Source organism: Chiloscyllium plagiosum, unplaced genomic scaffold (genome assembly GCF_037043375.1).
Source record: "Chiloscyllium plagiosum isolate Xiang-an unplaced genomic scaffold, Cpla_swu_hap1 HiC_scaffold_20, whole genome shotgun sequence".
Taxonomy (NCBI): Eukaryota; Metazoa; Chordata; class Chondrichthyes; order Orectolobiformes; family Hemiscylliidae; genus Chiloscyllium; species Chiloscyllium plagiosum.
The window spans coordinates 9,409,817-9,431,578 of record NW_028270158.1 but is presented as its reverse complement, the minus strand read 5'-3'; the positions used below and the strand labels follow the sequence as shown (position 1 = coordinate 9,431,578).

The window sequence follows — 21,762 nt, the reverse complement described above, 5'->3', positions numbered from 1 at the left end:
CTATCTTATACGTTGCAAGCAAGGATGCCCGGAGGCATGGTACATTGAGGAAACCGAGCAAAGGCTACAACAACGGATGAATGGGCACCGTACAACAATCAACAGACAGGAGTGTTCCCTCCCAGTTGGGGAACACTTCAGTTGTCCAGGACATTCGACCTCGGACCTTCGGGTGACCATCTTCCAAGGCGGACTTCGGGACAGGCAGCAGCAAAATGTGGCCGAGTAGAGGCTGATAGCTAAGTTTGGTACCCATAGGGAGGGCCTCAACCGGGACCTTGGGTTCATGTCACATTACAGGTGATCACCATTGCACTACACACACACACACAGATACTCCTGCACACACACACTCTCACACACACACAGGCACTCCTATACACACATACACATGGACACACATATACACAGACACACCCTTACAGACACACACACTCCCACGCTCACACATGCACCCCCCTCACAGACTTAAGACACTCTGCACTCACTACACACACACGCGCTTTCTCACACTCACAACCCACAACCCAGACAGACAGACACACACAGACAGACAAAGACCCACATGCACACATATATTTTGTTGGGGGAATTTGTACTTGCAGGGTTACATTGTACTTTGCTCAAAAACTGCATGCATTCATGTAGAACTCTGAGCTCAAAAGCTGCATGAATTCATGTAAAACTCCATTACCTCACTTTTTAGATTAGAATCAATCTAAACATCATGGCATAGACAGAGAACACAGGGGGCTAACACCTTCAACATATTGTCTAGCTATCACCCATTGTGGGCGGCACGGTGGCACAGTGGTTAGCACTGCTACCTCACAGCGCCAGAGACCCGGGTTCAATTCCCGACTCAGGCGACTGACTGTGTGGAGTTTGCACATTCTCCCCGTGTCTGCGTGGGTTTCTTCCGGGTACTCCGGTTTCCTCCCACAGTCCAAAGATGTGCACATCAGGTGAATTGGCCATGCTAAATTGCCCGTAGTGTTAGGTAAAGGGGTAAATGTACGGGAATGGATGGGTTATGCTTCGGCGGGTTGGTGTGGACTTGTTGGGCCGAAGGGCCTGTTTCCTCACTGTAAGTAATCTAATCTAATCTAAGTAATCATTGTTAACAGCTAACCTGAGAATGCAACTTTTTAATAAAAGGTTTTGTGATTTACACATGAAAGAAGTGAAACTATCACTATCTTCTAACAGGTGAAAGGCTTAAAAGACAATCAATTTTTCAATGTATAATTTCAGTTACATCACACTGTAAATTTTTGCTATAAATTCTGTGTGTTAGGATCGAGCCCTCCACTACCACCTGATGAAGGAGCGACGCTCCGAACGCTAGTTGCTTCCAATTAAACCTGTTGGACTATAACCTGGTGTTGTGTGATTTTTAACTTTGTACACCCCAGTCCAACACCGGCATCTCCAAATCATGAAGCAATTAAAGTTGAGAATGCGCAAGAGACCAGAATTGTAGGAGCACAGAGAATTCAGAAAGTTGCAGGATTGGAGGAAGTTGCAGATATACCAGACTGCATTAGATTATAGGTCAACACAGAACCAATTTGGAAAACTGTCCATTAAGTATGTATTGCATAAGCAAGCAGCTTGAACAACCAAATCTATAGATGCTTCAATTTAGTAGTGAGTTTCTAATAAAAATCAATAAAATAATTTTAATTAAGAAATAATAGGAATAGGGTAAAACATTTCAAAATAATTAATGTGTTTGCATTTAGATGAATGGCTCATTTATAATAACAGTGTTGTTTTTTCAGTGACATCCATCTGCTGCACTGTTAATAGTTAGAAAGTGCAGTTCAACATTTTATTTTCAACTGTAGTGAGTGAATATTCTGACCCGATAGCACAGTGCACAAAGTTATGCAGTACTGTCTGATATGAGTTTGCCTCCAGCAAAGTATGTTACCTGATACTCCAATGTTTATGTTGTTCCATTTAACAAGGAACCTGGTGTGAATATCGTGGCATTGAATAATCCAACAGATACTTGTTACAGTTGGCTTTTAAGGGACAAGCATTACATTCACAGGTGCATAAGTGTCTGGGCTAAGACCAAGCTATTAGGTGAAATAGAGTTGCATGCTTCTTTCAGCATGTCATGCTTCAAGTGATCCTAGGCTAAGGTGGAGTATGAAACCTTTATACTATCAGGTCCAATACTATAATACAGTAATGATATAATGACTATGTCTCTGACCGGTATGCTGCCATTCTGACCATGAGATATAACACATTGCTTTTCATTCCTCCCATTCTGCTTTTCTCTCTCAAGAAACTCCCTCATTCAGAGATTCAGTTCCATGGGAATCAGTAATCTTCCAGATTCTTGCTGGTATCTTTCCTTTTGTGTACACGAACGATGCCAAGCTATGCACAAGTGGAGGACTGAAAACACAGGTCAGTTGTGATTTAATCCAGCAACTGTGCACCTCCCTGAAAAGAAACAGACAATTTCCAGCAGAAAAGACCAGGAGCCACAACTTCTGCATGACACGAGTCTCCACTCTACCTCTGAGCTGATTGCTGGTACGCTAATGTACTTCATTAACCAAACGGTTTCAGCCTTTGCTTGTCTCCTGATGGAAAAGTGAGGTTGCAGTGCTTCAAATGTATTAAAATGGATTGGAATCAGTTCTCAAACCTGACAACTCAATCACTATTTATATGGGAGAAAATGGAAGCATTTTAAGTGGATTTTTAAAAAGACCTTGAAAGTCATGTCAGAAATCAGAAATGCATTTTAAGAAAAATGGCAGAGAAATGACTTAAAAGGACATCACAAAATATTAGTCTTAAGCTCTCAGTTATTTTATGCCATCTCTTTGTTCAGTTGATTTAATTGCTGCTCTGGAAGATATGTGAGATTTTTTTTCAGATTCTAACAAATACTTCAGATGAATAATCTCGGCAACAGACCCAGCAACTGAAATGAGGCAGGGGAATATGACAGCTATATACAAGTAAAACCCAGTTAAACATGGTACAAACACAAGGTACAATGGCAGTTTATGATAAATGCAGCAGAAGCCTGCTGAGATAGCCTTGGAGATAAAATAATTAACTGAATGGTACCGAAAGCATAGCAGCCAGCCGGACAAAATTTCCTCACCAATAATTCAAACAGTCAAAAAGCATATAGGTGAGGGAAGGCTGAACAACAAAAGATACAGCAATAACTATAACATCAAAAGATCATAAGATATAGGTGCAGAATTCGGCCTTTTGGCCCATAAAATCTGCTCCAGCATTTGATCATTGCTGGTATTTTCTCAACCCCAATCTCCTGACCTATCCCCACTATCCTAGATCCTGTAACTAATCAAGAATTTATCCACCTCCACCTTAAGGAAACTAAATGACTTGGCTTCCACAGCTTCCTGTGGCAATGCGTTCTTCAGATTCACCATGTCTGGCTAAAGAAATTCTTCCTCATCTCAGTTCTAAAGTGTTGTGCTTTCACTTTGAGGCTGTGCCCCCAGGTCTGAGTATCTCGTTTAGTGGAAACATCTCCACATCCAACCTATCCAGACCTCTCAGTATTCTGTAAATTTCAGTCCAATCCCCACATCCTTCTAAACTCCATTAAGTACAGACCCAGAGTCCTCAACCATTCCTCATATGGCAAACCTTTCTTCCCTGAGATCATTCTTGTAAACCTCCCGTGGATCCCGTCCAATGCCAGCACAGATATAGGATCTAAAACTGCTCACAATGTTCCAAATACAGTCTGACCAGAACCTTATACAACCTAAGCAGTACATCTCTGCTCTTCTATTCTAGGCCTGTTGAAATGAATGCCAACATTGGTTTTTCATTCCAAACTGCTTCATGAACCTATATGTTAACCTGAAAAGAAACCTGAACTAGCACTCCCAAGTCCCTTTGTTCTTCAGATTTCCAAAGCCTTAGAAAACAAGCTATGCCTCTATTCTTCCAAACAAAGTGCATAACCTGTGGTAGCATTCTTTTTTGGTGATCAGAGGAGGAGTCGTGTTTGAGGGGGCAGTAGGAGGTGGTGTCTGTGAGTTGGCACTTGGTTTCAGTGGTGTACAGGACAATGTGCCAAACTACCACTGCACCCCCGCTTGTCTGCTGGTTTGATGGTGAGATTGGGGTTGGAGGCTTATGCTCGAAACATCATTTGTCCTGCTCCTCAGATGCTGCCTGACCTGTTGTGCTTTTCAAGCACCAAACACTCGAAAGTGCATAACCTCACAATTTCCCACATTGTACTCCAACTGCCACTTCTTTGCCTACTCTCCTAGCCCGTCCAAGTCCTTCTGCAGCCTCCCTGCTTCCTCAACACTACCTGTCCCTCTACTGACCTTTGTCTTATCTGCAAAATTAGCAAGAATGCACTCCGTTCCTTCATCCAGATCATGAATTGTTTTGGTCCCAACACTGACCCTTACGGAACTCCTCTAGTCACCGGCTACCATCTGAAAAAGATCCCTTTATTCCCACTCTCTGCCTTCTGCCAGTCAGCCAATCGTCTACCATGTCAGTTTCCTGTCCCTAACACCATAGACTCATCTTATTTAGCAGCCTCCTATGTGGTACCTTGTCAAAGGTCTTCTGTAAATCCAAATGGATCACATCCACTGGCTCTCCTTTGTCTAACTTGTTCATTGCCTCCTCAAAATACACAAACTGATTTTTCAGACATGACCACTTCTTAACAAAGCTGTGCTGACTCAGCCTTATTTTACATTGCACTTCCAATACTCCACAATCTTGTCCTTAATAGTGGACTCTAAAATCTTACCAATGACCGAGGTTGAGCTAACTGGCCTATAATTTCCTGTCTTCTGTATCCTCTCTCCTTAAACAGGGGTGTCACATTAACAATTTTCCAGTCCTCTGGAACCCTTCCTGACTCCTGTGATTCCTGAAAGATCACCAGCAATGCCTTCACAATCTCCTCAGCTATCTCCTTCAGAGCTCTGGGGTGTAGTCCTTCTGTTTTATCTATCTTCAGACATTTTAGCTTCCCCAGCATCTTATGTTTGGTGATGGCCACTACACTTACATCTGCCCTCTTACTGTCTTGAAATTATTGAACTTCCTTCCACCTTACTTTATCTCACCTTATTATCATACCTTTTTATTCTTCTCTTCCTCATGTAGTTATGGAGTTACCCTGATCTGCTATCTGCTAGAGTCTGCTAAGACCATCTTAAAAAAATCACTTCCTCCATTCCTTCCTGATGAACGCATGGTAGAACTTGCTGCAGTAGTGATCATGTCAGGGGCTAAGCTTTGAGGAATTACAGAGGAAGAAATTAATGGAGAAAATGGACAAAGCTTCCACCTCCATTTCCAAAAAGTGGAACTTTTAAATCATGTGGTCTTTTAGACGTTATTCCGTAATAGTGTTGAACTCCTGAAATGATAGCCTAGAGAGAGGAAAAGACACCAGGATATTCCAGTGAAATTTGATGTCCGAAAGAGAAATGAAATCAACACATGTCCCAACAATTTATCATTTAGTGCCTGCAAAACAATAATGTATTGTCACTCCCATAATAAGCATTGTTCTTGTGAAGGGGTTTCACTAGTTAATTCCAGAGAACATTTGGTTTTGTAACGGTTTGGGGTGAAATATGTTTTTAAAGACTTGTCTAGACGAAATTAACAATTAATTATTACATCCCCCTGACAGTCTCTTTAAGGTATTTCAAAACATCTTCATTATTATCGTCCCCGAGAATGTCACAGACCTTTTATTTCCTGTTTGTAAGTTATAAAGAAATTTCTTTCGGCAAAAGGTTTGAACTGCATTCATCAATACATTGGTTATGAGTGCCCCCTCCTCCACATCTGATGTCTGATAAACTGCTGAGTGTGTTTTCCCTTTCATTGTGAACTGTGGCTGTTTATATGCAGGAATTCAATAACCGAGCAATTGTAGTTGCCAAGTGCAACGGCACAAATTATGAGCATTCATTGTCAGGAATGTGAAGGATTTTAAACAAAAATGTGCTTTTGGTAGCCTTCGGCAGAGACTGAAGCTTCATCAGGTTAACGATAACATATCATGCACACCTTACTGTATTTAATTTGCCAAAATTTTTTTAAAAGTTCATGCTTTGAGCTATTCTATGATGCTGTGTTTATCTAGTCCTGCAAATTAGAGATCTTTCCAGAAAAAAGTACATACTTTTTTTGAAGCTTTTTATCTTGCACTCATCAGTACAATTTGCAAAAAAACACTAATATAAAGGAAAACCAAGCCTTTTATGCCTTGAGAGGAGAGTGATGGTTAATTAACAAGTAGACTCTGATTGATAGTGGCATTAGCACAGAGAAGGCTCCAGGTAGATGATGACTGACAGCTAACTACCAAACTTTGTTTAAATTTAAACCAGGCAGGTTGGCTGTGATTGGTCAAGATTGCCCTGAGAAATAAATTTCAGCATGACTGTCTCCTATATTATTGAGTTGAAACAAGTGCAATGAGTGCATAAGTTCTTACGGTCTGCAACAAAAGACAATCTTAATACATGTCGCTTCCAATACATGATAATTCCAATACATCATAATTCTTAACATGTTTAGAGTTACTTAGCAAATGCTGCCCAATCACTGTTCACCATTAGATACCATAGTGATTGCGACAAGGTCAGCCCAGTGGACCTCATAGAATATGAGTTCCCCAATTGGGGCCATTATCCAGATCCAATCAAGGAGCCCTGGCTGACAGATATAAACAGGAGTGTTGGATTCTGTTCCCTCTAGAAGCCAGCTCTGTGCTAACTGGACCCGTGTCAAATATAGTCAGCTCTTCTGTAATGCAGTGGTTGCATTCTTGTGGACCCCCGCATTGTAGAAACATTGTGCTTCAGAAACAGCACTTAAAGTGTTGGTGTTGTAATCGCGTTGCAGCCAACACACATTTTAAAAGTTCGAGCCGTAGAAACAGGGTCCCCAATTCATCAATTGCACTTCAGGGAATTTGCATTGACGAAATGCACATTATAACAGAACAACCCATATTGGACACATGTAAATAAAGGGTAACTTGGAGATTTTCTTTATTTCAAAAATATACTTTATTCATAAAATTAATTTTGATATCTATACAATTGGTGGTGCCATACATACGTATACATTCCATTTCTTTACATAGAGAGATTGGAATTAATCATTTGTATGAACAAATCTGTACCTTGACTATCCAGATATTCTGCTGCGGCGTCAGTGGAGCCCAATTATTGAGTGGACCCCCTGTTCTTCTTAGGCAGGCAGACCTTACATGGTGGTCTTTCCCCACCGTGCCTTGGCAGCAGCTGCCCCAAGCTTCAGCGTGCCCTTCAGCACGTAGTCCTGGACCTTGGAATGTGCCAGTCTGCAACAGTCAGTCGGAATCAGCTCCTCCAGCTGGAAGATCAACAGGTTACGGACAGACCAAAGAGCGCCTTTCACCGAGTTGATGATCCTCCAGGCACAGCTGATGTTCGTCTTGGTGTGCATCCCGGGGAACAGACCGTACAGCACGGAGTCCTACATCACGGAGCTGCTCGGGATGAACCTCAACAAACACCACTGCATTCCCCTCCAGACTTCCTTTGCATAGGCACATTCCAGAAGGAGGTATGTGACAGTCTCGTCTCCTCCACAGCCACTTCGAGGGCGGTGTGCGATGCAGCTGAGAGCCCAGGCGTGCATAAAGGATCTCACAGGCAGAGCCCTTTTCACCACCAGCCAAGCCATGTCTTGGTGCTTGTTGGAAAGTTCTGGCGATGAGGCATTCTGCCAATTTACTTTGACAGTCTACCCAGGGAACCGGTCAATAGGATTCACCCTCTCCTTTTCCCGAAGGGACTCAAGGACACTACATGCTGACCACTTCCTGATGGACTTGTGGTCAAAGGTGTTTTTCTTCATAAATTTCTCTACGAAGGACAGGTGATGCGGAACAGTCCAACTACTTGGAGCGTTCCGCGGCAGTGAGGCCAGGCCCATCCTTCGCAACACCGAGGACAGGTAGATCTTCAGTACGTAGTGACACTTGGTGTTTGCGTACTGGGGATCCACGCACAGCTTGATGCAGCCACACACAAAGGTGGCCATCAGGATGAGAGTGGCATTGGGTGTGTTTTTTCCCCCGTCGCCCAGATCTTTATACTTTGAGTCCCTTCGGACCCAGTCCATCTTTGATCTCCACATAAAATGGAAGATAGCCTGGGTGACTACGGCGACACAGGTTTGGGGAATAGGCCAGACCTGTGCTACATATAACAACACTGGCAGTACCTCACACCTGATGACCAGGTTTTTTCCTGCGATGGAGAGCGACCGTAGCTTCCATCTGCCCATTTTCTGCCTCACTTTGCTGATACGCTCCTCCCAAGACTTGGCGCACGCCCCAGCCCGTCCAAACCAAATACCCAGCACCTTCAGGTGGTCGGTCCTGACGGTGAAGGGGATCGAGGATTGGTCGGCCCAGTTCCCGAAGAGCATGGCCTCGCTCTTGCCTCAGTTTACCTTGGCCCCCGAGGCCCGTTCGAACTGGTCACAAATGCACATGAGTCTGCGCACGGACAGCGGATCCGAGCAGAAAACGGCGACGTCATCCATGTACAGGGAGGCCTTAACCTGCAGGCCCCCGCTGCCAGGAATAGTCACCCCTCTCAGACTCGCATCCTTCCTGATGGACTCGGCAAATGGCTCTATGCAGCACACAAACAAGGCAGGAGAGAGGGGGCAGCCCTGCCTGACTCCAGATCTGACTGGGAAGCTATCTGATTCCCACCCATTGATTGAGACTGCACTGACAATGTTGGTATAGAGCAGTCTGATCCATTTGCAGATTCCCTCCCCAAAGCCCATTTTGGAGAGAACATCTCTCATGTACGTGTGTGATATACTGTCAAAGGCTTTCTCCTTGTCCAGGCTGATCAGGCAGGTGTCCAACCCTCTGTCCTGCACGTAGGCGATCGTATCCCTGAGGAGTGCGAGACTCTCAGCGATCTTCCTGCCCGGCACAGTACAGGTTTGGTCAGGGTGAATCACCGACCCTACTTGGTGATGGGATACCAACCTTTATGGAGTTATTTCAGTTACTGCTTTGATTTTTGTAAATGTAGCCTGGTTGTGTGCAGTCAGTACCTTTCTTGCTGTGAAAAGGTTAAAAAAAAAGTATGCTGTATAATCCAGCAGTCCTTGGGACTTCAGTATACATACATAGCAACACATCAATTTTTATCTTTGAATAACAGTACTTTTTCAGTGGTACTCAAGTCCTGCTCTAAAAAGTGACTATGCAAATACAGAAGAAGTTGGTGAGCTCGATTGGCTGGATGGTTGGTTTGCAAAGCAGTGTGATGCCAATATTGTGGGTTCAATTCCTGCACTGGGTAAGGTTAGCATGAAGGACTCTCCTTCTCAATCTTGTCTCTCACCTGAGGCATGATGGTGACCGCTGGGCTATACCAGCACCAATCATTTCTCTCTAATGAGAGAGCAACCCAAGGGTCTAGTAAAACTCCTGATGACTTTCCCTTTTTAGAGTGGAGATCGTCATAATTCCTATAGCCTTGTGGAAGCAAAAGAGCACGATAGAGATGAGGATATTTCCTCACATTTATTGCTGAAATTGTCAGAAAAATAACATCAAAAATGACTATTTCAATTACAGGTACTTTTACAGTCAATATTTTTAAATTGTCATGTTGTTTCAAGAAGGTCATAGACAATATTGAACTCACTGCTGCCTCTATACCTAAGGCAGCTGTCCATTAGTGTCCTAAATTGGTTTTGGCATCATCCTGTACATAAATGCAACAAATCAAATAATATGAACCTCTGTCCCATTCAAGATCTGTCTCAAAACCTTTCCCACCAAGTTTCTGAGTTAGTGTTTGCATGAGATGATCCACATGTTTTGGCTGGACAAAGTCATGGAACTCCCTCCATCATGGCATTGTGTGGGTCCACCTACAGCACATGGACTGCAGCGGTTCAAGAAGGCAGCTCACCCCCACCTTCTCAAGTGATTGACCGGTTACCCACTTTCAACATTCTCTGTTTGTGATTACACTTGCAGCATTTATTTTCCTATGTTTCTTGCTTCAATAATTATGCAAGATGCGATGAGAAGGAATTATCCCTCATTGATTAGAATTTGTGCCTTCCTGCTGTCAGCACCTTTGGGCTTAGCATTCATTTTCCTTGCCAACAGCTCTCAGATCAAGTGTTGCATCTTCAGGAGGTGTCTCACTGAGGAGGTTAACTCTTCAGGTGGGTCACGCAGAAGTTGGGTGTAATGGTGTCAACAATATTAGATGCAAGTTTCAACAATCTGATTCCCTCTTCTGAATAAGATTAAGAATTAGAATTCTTCACAAATCGTTAGGATGGAATTTCCAGAGATTTGGTGCCACCCATCAAAGTGAGCGACTAACTGACAAACCCTGGGACTTCTGCCTGAGGTTTTGTGCACTTTTAAAGTGTGTGCAATACATAAAGCACTCACATTTTCCAACATCAGCTACAAGGCCCTAAGAAGACTTCTAGTGGAATAATGGCAGTGCTCTTACCTTTGAGCTAGGCGAAAGTGAGGACTGCAGATGCTGGAGATTAGAGTTGAGTGTGGTGCTGGAAAAGCACAATATGTCAGGCAGCATCTGAGGAGCAGGAGAATTGATGTTTTGGGCAAAAGCCCTTCATCAGGTTTCTGTTGAAGGGCTTCTGCCCAAAATGGCGACTCTCCTGCTCCTCAGATGCTGCCTGACCGGTTTTGCTTTTCCAGCACCACACTCTCGACTCTTACCTTTCAGTCCAGAGCTACCAATCTCAAGGTAAAAACAAGTTCTGCAGATGCTGGGAACCTGGAGTCTAGATTAGAGTGGTGCTGGAAAAGCACAGCAGGTCAGGCAGCATCCGAGGAGCAGGAAAATCGACGTTTCGGGCAAAAGCCTTTTATCAGGAATAAAGGCAGGGTGCCTGCAGAGTGGAGAGATAAATGAGAGGGGGTGGGGGTGGGTTGAAAGTATCATAGAGAACAATAGGTGAATGGAGTCGGGATGGAGGTGAAAGGTCAGAAAGGAGGGTGAGGGAAGGTAGCAAAGAGTACAATGGGTGAATGGGGGCGGGGATGAAGGTGATAGGTCAGAGAGGAGGGTGGAGTCGACAGGTGGAAAGGAAGATAGGACAGGTCATGGGGACAGTGCTGAGCTGGAAGGTTGGAACTAGGGTGAGGTGGGGGAAGGGGAAATGAGGAAACTGGTGAAATCCACATTGATGCCCTGGGGTTGAAGTGTTCTGAGGCGGAAGATGAGGCGTTCTTCCTCCAGGCGTCGGATGGTGAGGGAGTGGCGGTAGAGGAGGTCCAGAACCTCCATGTCCTCGGCAGAGTGGGAGGGGGAGTTGAAATGTTGGGACACAGGGCGGTGTGGTTGATTAGTGCGGATGTCCTGGAGATGTTCACTAAAGTGCTCTGCTAGGAGGCGCCCAGTCTCCCCAATGTACGGGAGACCGCATCGGGAGCAACGAATACAATAAATGAAATTGGTGAATGTGCAGGTAAAACTTTGATGAATGTAGAAGGCTCCTTTGGGGCCTTGGATGGAGGTGAGGGAGGAGGTGTGGGCGCTGGTTTTACAATTCCTGTGGTGGCAGGGGAAGATGCCAGGAAGGGAGGGTGGGTTGTTGGGGGGTGAGGACCTGACCAGGTAGTCACGGAAGGAATGGTCTTTGCGGAAAGCGGAAAGGGGTGGGGAGGGAAATATATCCCTGGTGGTGGGGTCCGTTTAGAAGTGGCAGAAATGTCGTCGGATGATGTGATTTATTCAAGTCAGGCCTGTTTCAGTGGCATACCCTAATATCTCCAATCATGTCTGCTCTTGAAGTGATTGGGAAACTAACAACGAGGTTCCAGGTGATGATGTGAGACCTCAGAAAATTCTATCTAGTGTAATATCTAACCGGAATGCTGATGTCACCTCAGCCCAGTTGGGAGAACTCACTTCTGTGGGTTAGAAATGTTTTTGGATTCACGACCCACTCCAGAGACGGAAAACAAAATTGTTGCACGTGAAAAGAAAGCAAAGCTCCATTTGCCTGTGAAGGCAGGCAGGTGTATAAGAAATCCTGTGATAGTATTTCCAAAAGCAGGAAACTACTCCAGAAGATCATAAGAAATAGGAACAGGAGTAGGCCATTTGGCCATTTGAACCTGCTTCACTGTCCATTAGGATCATGGCTGATCAAACATTCCTCACATCCACTTTCCCGGGTTTTTCACATAACTCTTGATTCTCCGACTGATGAAGAATCAATCTATCTCATCCTTAAATGTGCAGAAGGACTCTGCCCCTTTCAGCTCTCTGTGGCAAGGGGTTTATCTGACAGAAAAAAAATTCCTCCATCTTAAATTGACACTCCTTCATTCTGAGACTCTGTCCTCTGGGTTCTCTCTGGTAGCTTGGCCAATATTTATCCCTCAATCAACATCTGTAAAACAAATATTCTGGGCATTTATCGCATTGCTGATTTAGGATCTTGCTTGCTTGCACATTTTCTGCTAAGTTTCCTTCCTTACAACAGTGACCACACTTTATAGATTGTCAGGGAATTGGAGCATCCTGAGTTTATAAGAAACGCAATATAAATGCAAGTCTTTCTTTCCATGGGTGGCTGTTAAGGAACAGCATTTGTGTCTTTGAGAAGATATCCTCCATTCAGCTTGCTGCACAAAACCATAAAAATATTACTTTTGTAGAAACAGAAACAGATATTGCTGGAAAAGATCAGCAGGTCTGGCAGCACCTGTGAAGAGAAATCAGAGTTAACGTTTCAGGTTTGGTGACCCTTCCTCAGAACCTACCTTGGGTCAGTGGACACGAAACGTTTTAACCCTGCACTGATGCAGAATTTCTGTTTTCCAACAGTTCTTTCGGTTTTTATTTTATAGTAATCATGCTTGAAATTCAGGACTGTGGACCTACTGAAGGAAAGAGGGACTCGTGTAGATTTGACATACTTTTGGGGGCTCAGACTCAATAGGGCGAAGAGCCTCTTCTCTACTGTATGGTTCTATGAAATGTTGAACAACAGCAAATGTTATTTCTGACCACAAGAATTCTTACTCCAACACTCAAGAAAAGAAAACCCAAGGTTAATCTTGGTGGACAGACCCAGTGCAGGCCCAGTGAAAATTCGGTGATTCTGAGGTACTGAGTGTCCACCATCTCCAGCATCACCAGATCCCTGGCCTTGTATTGTTCTCTCCTTACCCAAGGAATGATCACATCCTGAATAGGGTACTGCTCCAAACATCAGTATTTACTACACACTTTGACACTTGGTCCTATCAATCTTCCTTCTGTTTTATACCTAGTGTTTGAAATGGAAATTAGCTGCAGTAATTATTTTCTGCCAGTGGAGTTGCAAAGTCCAAGATGTAGATTCTTCTTTTGATTAATTGACTAATATATCTTTCAATACTACACAATGCAAGGAACCCCTGAGTAGGCATTCTTAGTCCTACTGTAAAATTATACTGAAGCATACAACAGAAACAAAGGAGCATACAGTCCAACAGGTACAAAGCAGTCAGAGCATAGTATGGTGCGACAAAATAGTGCATGGATTACAGTTGAGAACCAGAGAATAGAATCCTTACAGTGTGGAAACAGGCCATTCAGCCCATCAAGAGCACACCAACCTTCTGAAGAGCATCCCACCCATAGCACCTCCCTACTCTACCCCTATAACCCCACATTTCCGATGGCTAATCCACCTAGCCTACACTGGCCTGAACACTATGGACAATTTACCATGGCCAAACCACCTAAACTGCACATCTTTGTCACTTTGGGAAGAGCACCTGGAGGAAACCCACACAAAGAACATGCAAACTCCACACAGACAGTCACTCGAGCTGGAATCGAACCTGTTTTCCTGGTGCTGTGAGGCAGCAGTGCTAACACTGAGCCACTGTGCTGCCCTGTAGAGCCAGAGGACAGCACTGATGCAGACAATAAGTTAGACCACATCATAGCACAGGAAACAAAATGGAGCCTTGGAGTGGTAAAGCCATAGAATAACTCAAGAGCTTTAGAGTAGTCAAAAGCGCTAAAATAATGCAGGGTAGTTGGAGTCCTGATGATAGAGAGACTGCAACAAAGGTTTAGCAGACTGAATCCAAAGAGGGCATGACTGACATATGAAGAGAAACCGGATCCGTTAGGACTATATCCTCTGGAATTTAGAAGAATGATGGGGAATCTCATAGAAACCTACAAAATTCTAACTAACCAGAATAAACACAGGCAGGATATTCCCAACAGCCAAGGAGTCAACAAAGAGCAATCACAATCTAAAGGAGGAGATAGGCCATTTAGGACTGAAGTGAGGAGAAATTTCTGTGGTAAGTCTATGGAATTCTCTACCACAGAAAGTTGTTGAGACTAAAACATTGAATGTTTTTGAGATAGAGTTCTTAGGGATGCAGGGATGAAAGGGCATGCAGTGAAAGTTGGAACAAAGTACTAATTTAGATGATCAACCATGAACATATTGAATGCTGGAATGTGTTTGACGGGCTGAATGGCCTACCCTAATTCCTCTTCTATATCTTGATGACTGATCATCCAATGGTGCATCACAAATATTAGCTCGCTTTCCACAAACGTGTCTGAGAAGCTCAAGTTCATCAACGACTTGCTGTATTTTCCAAACAAGTGCCTACAACACAACACTTGTAATGTGGTAATACAAACAACATTATGTTTTAACTTGGCAAAGCGTGCGAAAGAAATTTGGCACAGCCGAAAGGGCTCCGGATACTGAGTTTATAAAAGCCAATGACTCATAGTCAAGTGATTAACAACTGTGTTGCATTTAAATAAAAAGAGATTGAGCCCATTAGTCAACTAATTTATATAGCAGAATCACTAGTCTTATTAAATCAATTATAGCTCAGAAATTAAGGAGAAAAGACAGCAAAAGTGAAGTTGTAATGAAGGGGCTGATATTCTTTAATACTGATGGAGGATTTTCCACTTCACTACCTAAGCATCGGAAAACACAGGAAATATTTTTAAATTAGCATTATGGCCCACACACTCATTACTTAGGGGGAGGGGCAGTTTAAATCACAGCCAGCCCTGTGAATTTACAGTCCGGACATCAATAAAAAGCTCTCCCAAGTACAGAGTGTTCTATTGCTATCAGCCTGCAGTAGGATCACATCAGCTGCAGTAACAAAAAGTCCATCAAGCAATCAGCAAGGATTTCAAGATAAACTTCCCTTAAACTGCTTCCATTAATAACCATTTCCTTACCCACAGTTTCAAAAGTTCGATCCTGAACCTCAGAAACAATCCGCAGACAAAAACATACAGGGTCAGAACTACAAAGGGAATTTTACAGTCCAATTACATGGTGGAAAATGACTCCCTGGACACTCAGGGTATTTCTGGCAGTGTTAGTGACATGCTGTGTATTCCAATATGAGTTTAGTGCAGCAATAAATATTTAATATGTTTCGGTGAAAAGCACTGGTTTAGAAGGAAAATCCAATCACCTTAAGTAACTTGGATATTTGAAGCTCCTTTTGCTACCAAAAAATAGGTCACATTCCAACAAGGTTTCTTTGTGAATTCACAGGATGTGGGTATTTCTGACTTGGTCAGCATTTCTTGCCCATCCCTAATTACTCTTTAAGAAGGTGGTAGTCAGGTGTCTTCTTCAAGTGCTACAATTTGTATGGGGTAGGTATGACCACAAAACCAATAGGGAAGGCAGTCCAGGACTTTGACTCAGAGGTATGAAGGAACAATGCTATATTTCCAAGTCACAATGGTGTGTGATTTGGAGGGAAGCTGGTGTTCCCATGCATTGGATGCCCTATGTTATAGCATTCATGGGTTTGGAAGGTGCTGTCTAAGGAGACTTGATGAGTTGCTGCATTGCATGTACACACTGCTGCCACTGTGTATCAGTGGAGGAGAAAATGTATATTGAAAGTGTTGGATAAGTTGCCACTCAGCCAGGCTACTTTGTCATGGTTAGTGTTGAGTTTCTGGAGTGTTGTTGGAGCTGTGCATATCCAGCTAAGTGCGAGTATTCCATCACTCCTGACTTGTGCCTTGTAGAGGTGGGAAGGCAGGAGGTGAGTTACTCACTGTAGTATTCCTAACCTCCAACCTGCTTTTGTAGTCACTGTATTTTAACTCACCACAGAATGCTGAACCTTTCATCTATTCTTGCAGCCATGGTATTTACATGGCTAGTCCAGTTCAGTTTCTGGTCAATGGTAAAATGGTAAATATGGGCCAATGGGTATTCATAGATCATAATGTGAAATGTGATGGTTGGATTCTCTTGTGTTGGAGGTGATCATTGTCTGGCAGTTATGTGACACCAATGGTACTTGCCGCTTATCTGTTTATGCCTGAAAGATGTCCAAACTTTGATGCATTCATACATGAATGGCTTCCATATCTGGGCAGTTGTGAATGATGCTGAGCATTATGTAATAATCAGCTAACATCATCACCACTGACCTTACAATGGAGTAGAGTCTTGGATGAAGCAAGTAAAGATGGTTGGGCTTCGTAGATTGCCCTGAGGAACTCCTGCAGAGATGTTCTGGAGATGAGATGGCAGTCCTACCACAACCATCTTCCTTTGTGCCAGGTATGACTACAACCCAGCGATGAGTTCCCCCCCCCCCTGCCCGATTCCCACTGCCTCACCATATTCTTTTCATTGTTCTTTTGTGGGCTGTGAATGTCACCACCAGAGGTCAATGACTCCTGCCTATGTGTAACTGAACAGAGTGCCTTGAGGACAATAAAGAGTCAACCACATTCCTGTGGGTCTGGAGTCACATGTAAACATGCCAGACCAAGAAAGACATTATTGTAACAGATAGGTTGTTATGCCAATTGGTAGTTGCATAGTCACCATTACTGCGAACTCTACCTCTGGACTAAAAGATCACAGTTCAAGTCTCGTCTGACCCAGAGGGGTATTTCCAAACAGATTGTTGCATTATTAAGAGTAATTTCACATTCCAGATTTTGTTTCCCTTAAATTACAGTTGAGACAGTTTTTGGGATCCAAACCCAGAATACATTTTTAAAATATTTCCTAGTCAGTCTGTTCAGTGACATTATTACATAGCTCTAGAACATGTGGAACTAGAATCCAAACCGCCTAGCTCAGTGATAGCAGCCCACTGGAATTCCCCAGTGCCAGAGTACTTCCTTTTGTTTATTTCCCTCCATCTGACTTTGCAACATCAGCAAACTTGGATACAGTACACTCAACCTCCTCATCTAGACACTTCTAATCAAGCTGTTAAGATGCCTTGTGATGGCCAAGTGGTATTGTCATTGGATTGTTAATCTAGAAACTCAGGTAATATCCAGGCACCAGATGTCGAATCCCACCACGGAAGATGGTCGAATTTGAATTCAACAAATAAAAGTCGCAAACGAAAAGCCTAATGATGATCATTGTCAGGAAGAACCCAACTGGTTCACAAATGCCCTTTCGGGAAGGAAACTGCTGTCCTTATCTGGTCAGACCTACAAGTGCCTCCAGACCCACAGCAATTTGGTTGACTCTTAACTACCCTCTGGGTAAGTAGGGTTCGGCAATAAATGTGGGCTTAGTTCGTGATGCCCTCATTCTGAATTTTAAAAAGGTAAGACATGAACCTCCTAGCCAAGTAGCTTTACCACTGTGCCACAAGAGTTTCCCACTCCCAGAGTATTAGCTTGGAACTTTTGATGACTTATAAAGAACAAAGACAAAGAACAAAGAAAGTTTACAGCCAAGGAACAGGCCCTACGGCCCTCCAAGCCTGAGCCAATCCAAATCAACTGTCTAAACCTGTTGCCCAATTCCTAAGCATCTGTATCCCTCTGCTCCCCACCTACTCTTGCATCTGTCCAGAGGCATCTTAAATGAATCTACCGCACCTGCCTCTACCGCCTCTGCTGGCAACGTGTTCCAAATGCCCACCACCCTCTGTGTGAAGTACTTGCTGTGTGTATCCCCCTTAAAATTTCTACCTCTCACCTTGAAAGCATGACCTCTCATTATTGAATCCTTCACCCTTGGAAAAAGCTTGTCTCTATCCACCCTGTCTATACCCTCCATGATTTTGTAAACCTCAATCAGGTCCCCCCTCAATCTCCTTTTTTCTAATGAAAATAAACCTAACCTACTCAACCTCTCTTCATAGCTAGCACCTTCCATACCAGGCAACATCCTCGTAAACCTTCTCTGCACCCTCTCCAAAGTGCCCACATCCTTTTGGTAATGTGGCGACCAGAAATGTACACAGTATTCTAAATGCAGCCGAACCAAAGTCTTGTACAATTTTAACATGACTTGCCAGCTCTTATACTCAATATCCCAACCAATGAAGGCAAGCATACTATATGCTTTCTTGACCACTCTATCCACCTGTTCAGCAACCTTCAGGGTATAATGGACCTGCACTCCCAGATCTCTCTGCCCATCAACTTTTCCCAAGGCTCTTCCATTCATTATATAATTTGCTCGAGAATTAGTCTTGCCTAAATGCATCACCTCACATTTGTCTGGATTGAAAACTTTCTGCCTGTATTCTCTGACAGTCCCTTATGCTTTCTGCTGCTTCACTAATCTTCGTATCATCTGCAAACTTGCTGATCATACCAACAGTGCCCTCTTCCAGATCATTCCTGTATATTACAAACAACAGGAACTCTAACACTGACCTCTGTGGAACACCACTGGTCACCTTTCTCCATTTCGAGAAACTCCCTTCAACTATTACTCTCTGTCTCCTGTTGCTCAACCAGTTCTTTATCCACCTAGCTAGAACACCCTGCACACCATGTGACTTCACTTTCTCCATTAGTCTACCATGGGGAGCCTTATCAAATGCCTTAGTAAAATCCATGCATATGACATCAACAGCCCTTCCTTCATCTATCAATTTGGTCACTTCCTCGAAGAACTCTATTAAGTTGGTACAAAACTATGTTGCCTATCACTGATAAGCCCATTCTTTTATAAATATAAATATATCCTATCCCTCAGTACCTTCTCCAGCAACTTTCCCACTACTGACGTCAGGCTCACTGGTCTGTAGTTACTCGAAATATCCCTACTACCCCTCTTGTACAGGGGGATAACATGATCAACCCTCCAGTCCTCCGGCACCTCACCTGTATTTAAGGATGCCACAAAGATATCTGTCAGGGCCCAGCTATTTCCTCTCTCGCCTCCCTCAGCAACCTGGGATAGATCCCATCCAGTCCTGGGGATTTGTCCACCTTAATAACCTCTAACCTACCCATCACATCTTCCTGACTTATGTCAACGTGATCCAGACTTATCAAACTTTTATCTCTAATCTCAACATTCATCATGTTCCTCTCCTCAGTGAACACTGATGCAAAGTAATCATTCAGAATCTCACCCGTTCTCTCAGGTTCGACACACAGCCTTTCTTCGTTATCTTTTAGTGGACTAATCCTTTCTCTACTTACCCGCTTGCTTCTTATATAAGAATAAAATGCTTTGGGATTCTCCTTAATTCTGCTCGCTAAAGCTATTTCATGACCCCTTTTAGCCCGCTTGATTCCTCATTTAAGACTTGTCCTACTCTTCCGATATTCCTCCAGGGCCCATTCTGTTCTTAGCTGCCTGGGCTTCCTTTTTCCTCTTGGCTAGTCGTACAATTTCTCCTGTCATCCATGGTTCACGAATCTTGCCCTTCCTATCCTATCAGATGTAGACTGTCCATTTTGTAATAGTCCCACCTTCCCCAGAACCGATCCCAATGTCCAACAAATCTGAATCCCTCCCTCCTACACCATCTCTCAAGCCACATGTTCATCCTGCCTATTTTTTCATTTCTATACTTGCTAGCACATGGCACTGGTAGTAATCCCGAGATCACTACCTTTGAGGTCCTCCCCTTTAACTTCTCTCCTAGCTCCCTGAATTCTTCTTTCAGGACCTCATCTCATTTTCTATTTATATCGTTGATGCCTATATGCACCAAGACAACTGGCTGTTCACCCTCCCCTTTTAGAATGCTCTGCAGCCGATCGGTGACATCCCTGACCCGAGTACCTGGGAGGCAACGTACCATCCAGGAGTCCCGTTTTCGGCCACAGAACCACCTATCTATCCCCTTCACAACAAAATCCCCTATGACTATGGCCCTATGAGTCATTTTCCCACCCTTCTGAACAGCAGTGCCCACCATGGTGCCATGATCTTGGCAACTGCTGCCCTCCCCTAGTGAGCCATCTCCCCCAACAGTATCCAAAACAGTATATCTGTTTTGGAGGGAGATGACCACAGGGACACCTGCACTGCCTTCCTACTATTTTTCTGTCTTTTGGTCACCCATTCACTGTCTCCCTCAGCAATTCTAACCTGCGGTGTGACCAGTTCACTAAACGTGCTTTCCACGACCTCCTCAGCATCGCAAATGCTCCACAGTGAGTCCATCCGCAGCTCCAGAGCCATTATGCCGTCAAACATGAGCTGCAGCTGGACACACTTCTTGCAAGTGTAAGCGTCAGGAACATCAGACATGTCCCTAAGCTCCCACATCAAGCAAGAGGTACATGCCACGGGTCTGAGGTCCCCTGCCATTGTAAGCTTAGCTTTATATGAACTAACTAAAACCAAACAATGCACTTAAATATGTGAAAAAGAAAGATAAAGGAAAAGTAAAAGCCTTACCTTACTGAGTTTTTTTCTTCCGGTCAGAGGAGGGGTGGGGGGAGCGTGGGAGGGAGATACTACATGTGTAGCATTTCAAGTTTAGTCACTGCCCAAATATAAATTAAGCCCTTACCTTCCCAGCAGCCCTCGCTTCACTCCTCCTTCTCTCCTCACCGCGCTGTCAAAATGGAGGCCCAACTCCTGAGGTAAGTGTCTTTTTAAGTGGGAAAACTTACCCTTCCCGGCAGACCTCACTTCACTCCTCCTTCTCTCCTCACCGCACTGTCAAAATGGAGGCCCGACTCCTGATGCAAGTGCCTTTTTAAGTGGGAAAACTTACCCTTCCCGGCAGACCTCACTTCACTCCTCCTTCTCTCCTCACCGCACTGTCAAAATGGAGGCCCAACTCCTGAGGTAAGTGCCTTTTTAAGTGGGAAAACTTACCCTTCCCGGCAGACCTCACTTCACTCCTCCTTCTCTCCTCGCTGCACTGTCAAAATGGAGGAGAGAAGCGAGGGCCACTGGGAAGGGTAAGTTTTCCCTAATAGTAGTTATCTCGTGGCATTACTCAATATTATTATACTCTGTCATAGAGATGTACTGCAAGGAAACAGAACTTTCTGTCCAACTCATCCATGTCAACCAGATGTCCCAACCTAATCTAGTCCCATTTGCCAGCACTTAGCCTATATTCTTCTAAACCCTTCCTGTTCATATACCCATCCAGCTGCCTTTTAAATGCTGTGATTTTACTAGCCTCCACTACTTTCTCTGGCAGCACTTTCCATGCTGTGTGAAAAAGTTGCTACTTAGGCTGTCATTGGTTGATGAACTGTTAGAGTGGCCTTTCTGTTCTCATAGTCCCTTTCAGGGTGGATTGGCTGTGGAATAATTTTATCTGTAGTCTATTGGCCATTCGTGTGGACTGATTACCAATTGAAACACCCTTAGCATTTGGTGAATTAAATACCTGCAGGCAACAGTACTGAGAAAAGATGAATGTGCTATGCACAATAGAAACTCATTAGCTGACAGAAA

The 21,762-nt window shown here is 43.9% G+C and overlaps 1 protein-coding gene and 1 pseudogene across 2 annotated transcripts in view; both read right to left on the bottom strand.

Annotated features, from left to right (window-relative positions):
- LOC122560867 (rhomboid-related protein 1) overlaps window positions 1-21,762 on the bottom strand; it is a 439,116-nt gene that overhangs the window by 335,487 nt on the left and 81,867 nt on the right. The gene's annotated exons all lie outside the window — the stretch shown is intronic.
- LOC148146565 (uncharacterized) lies at window positions 7,282-8,610 on the bottom strand (annotated as a pseudogene).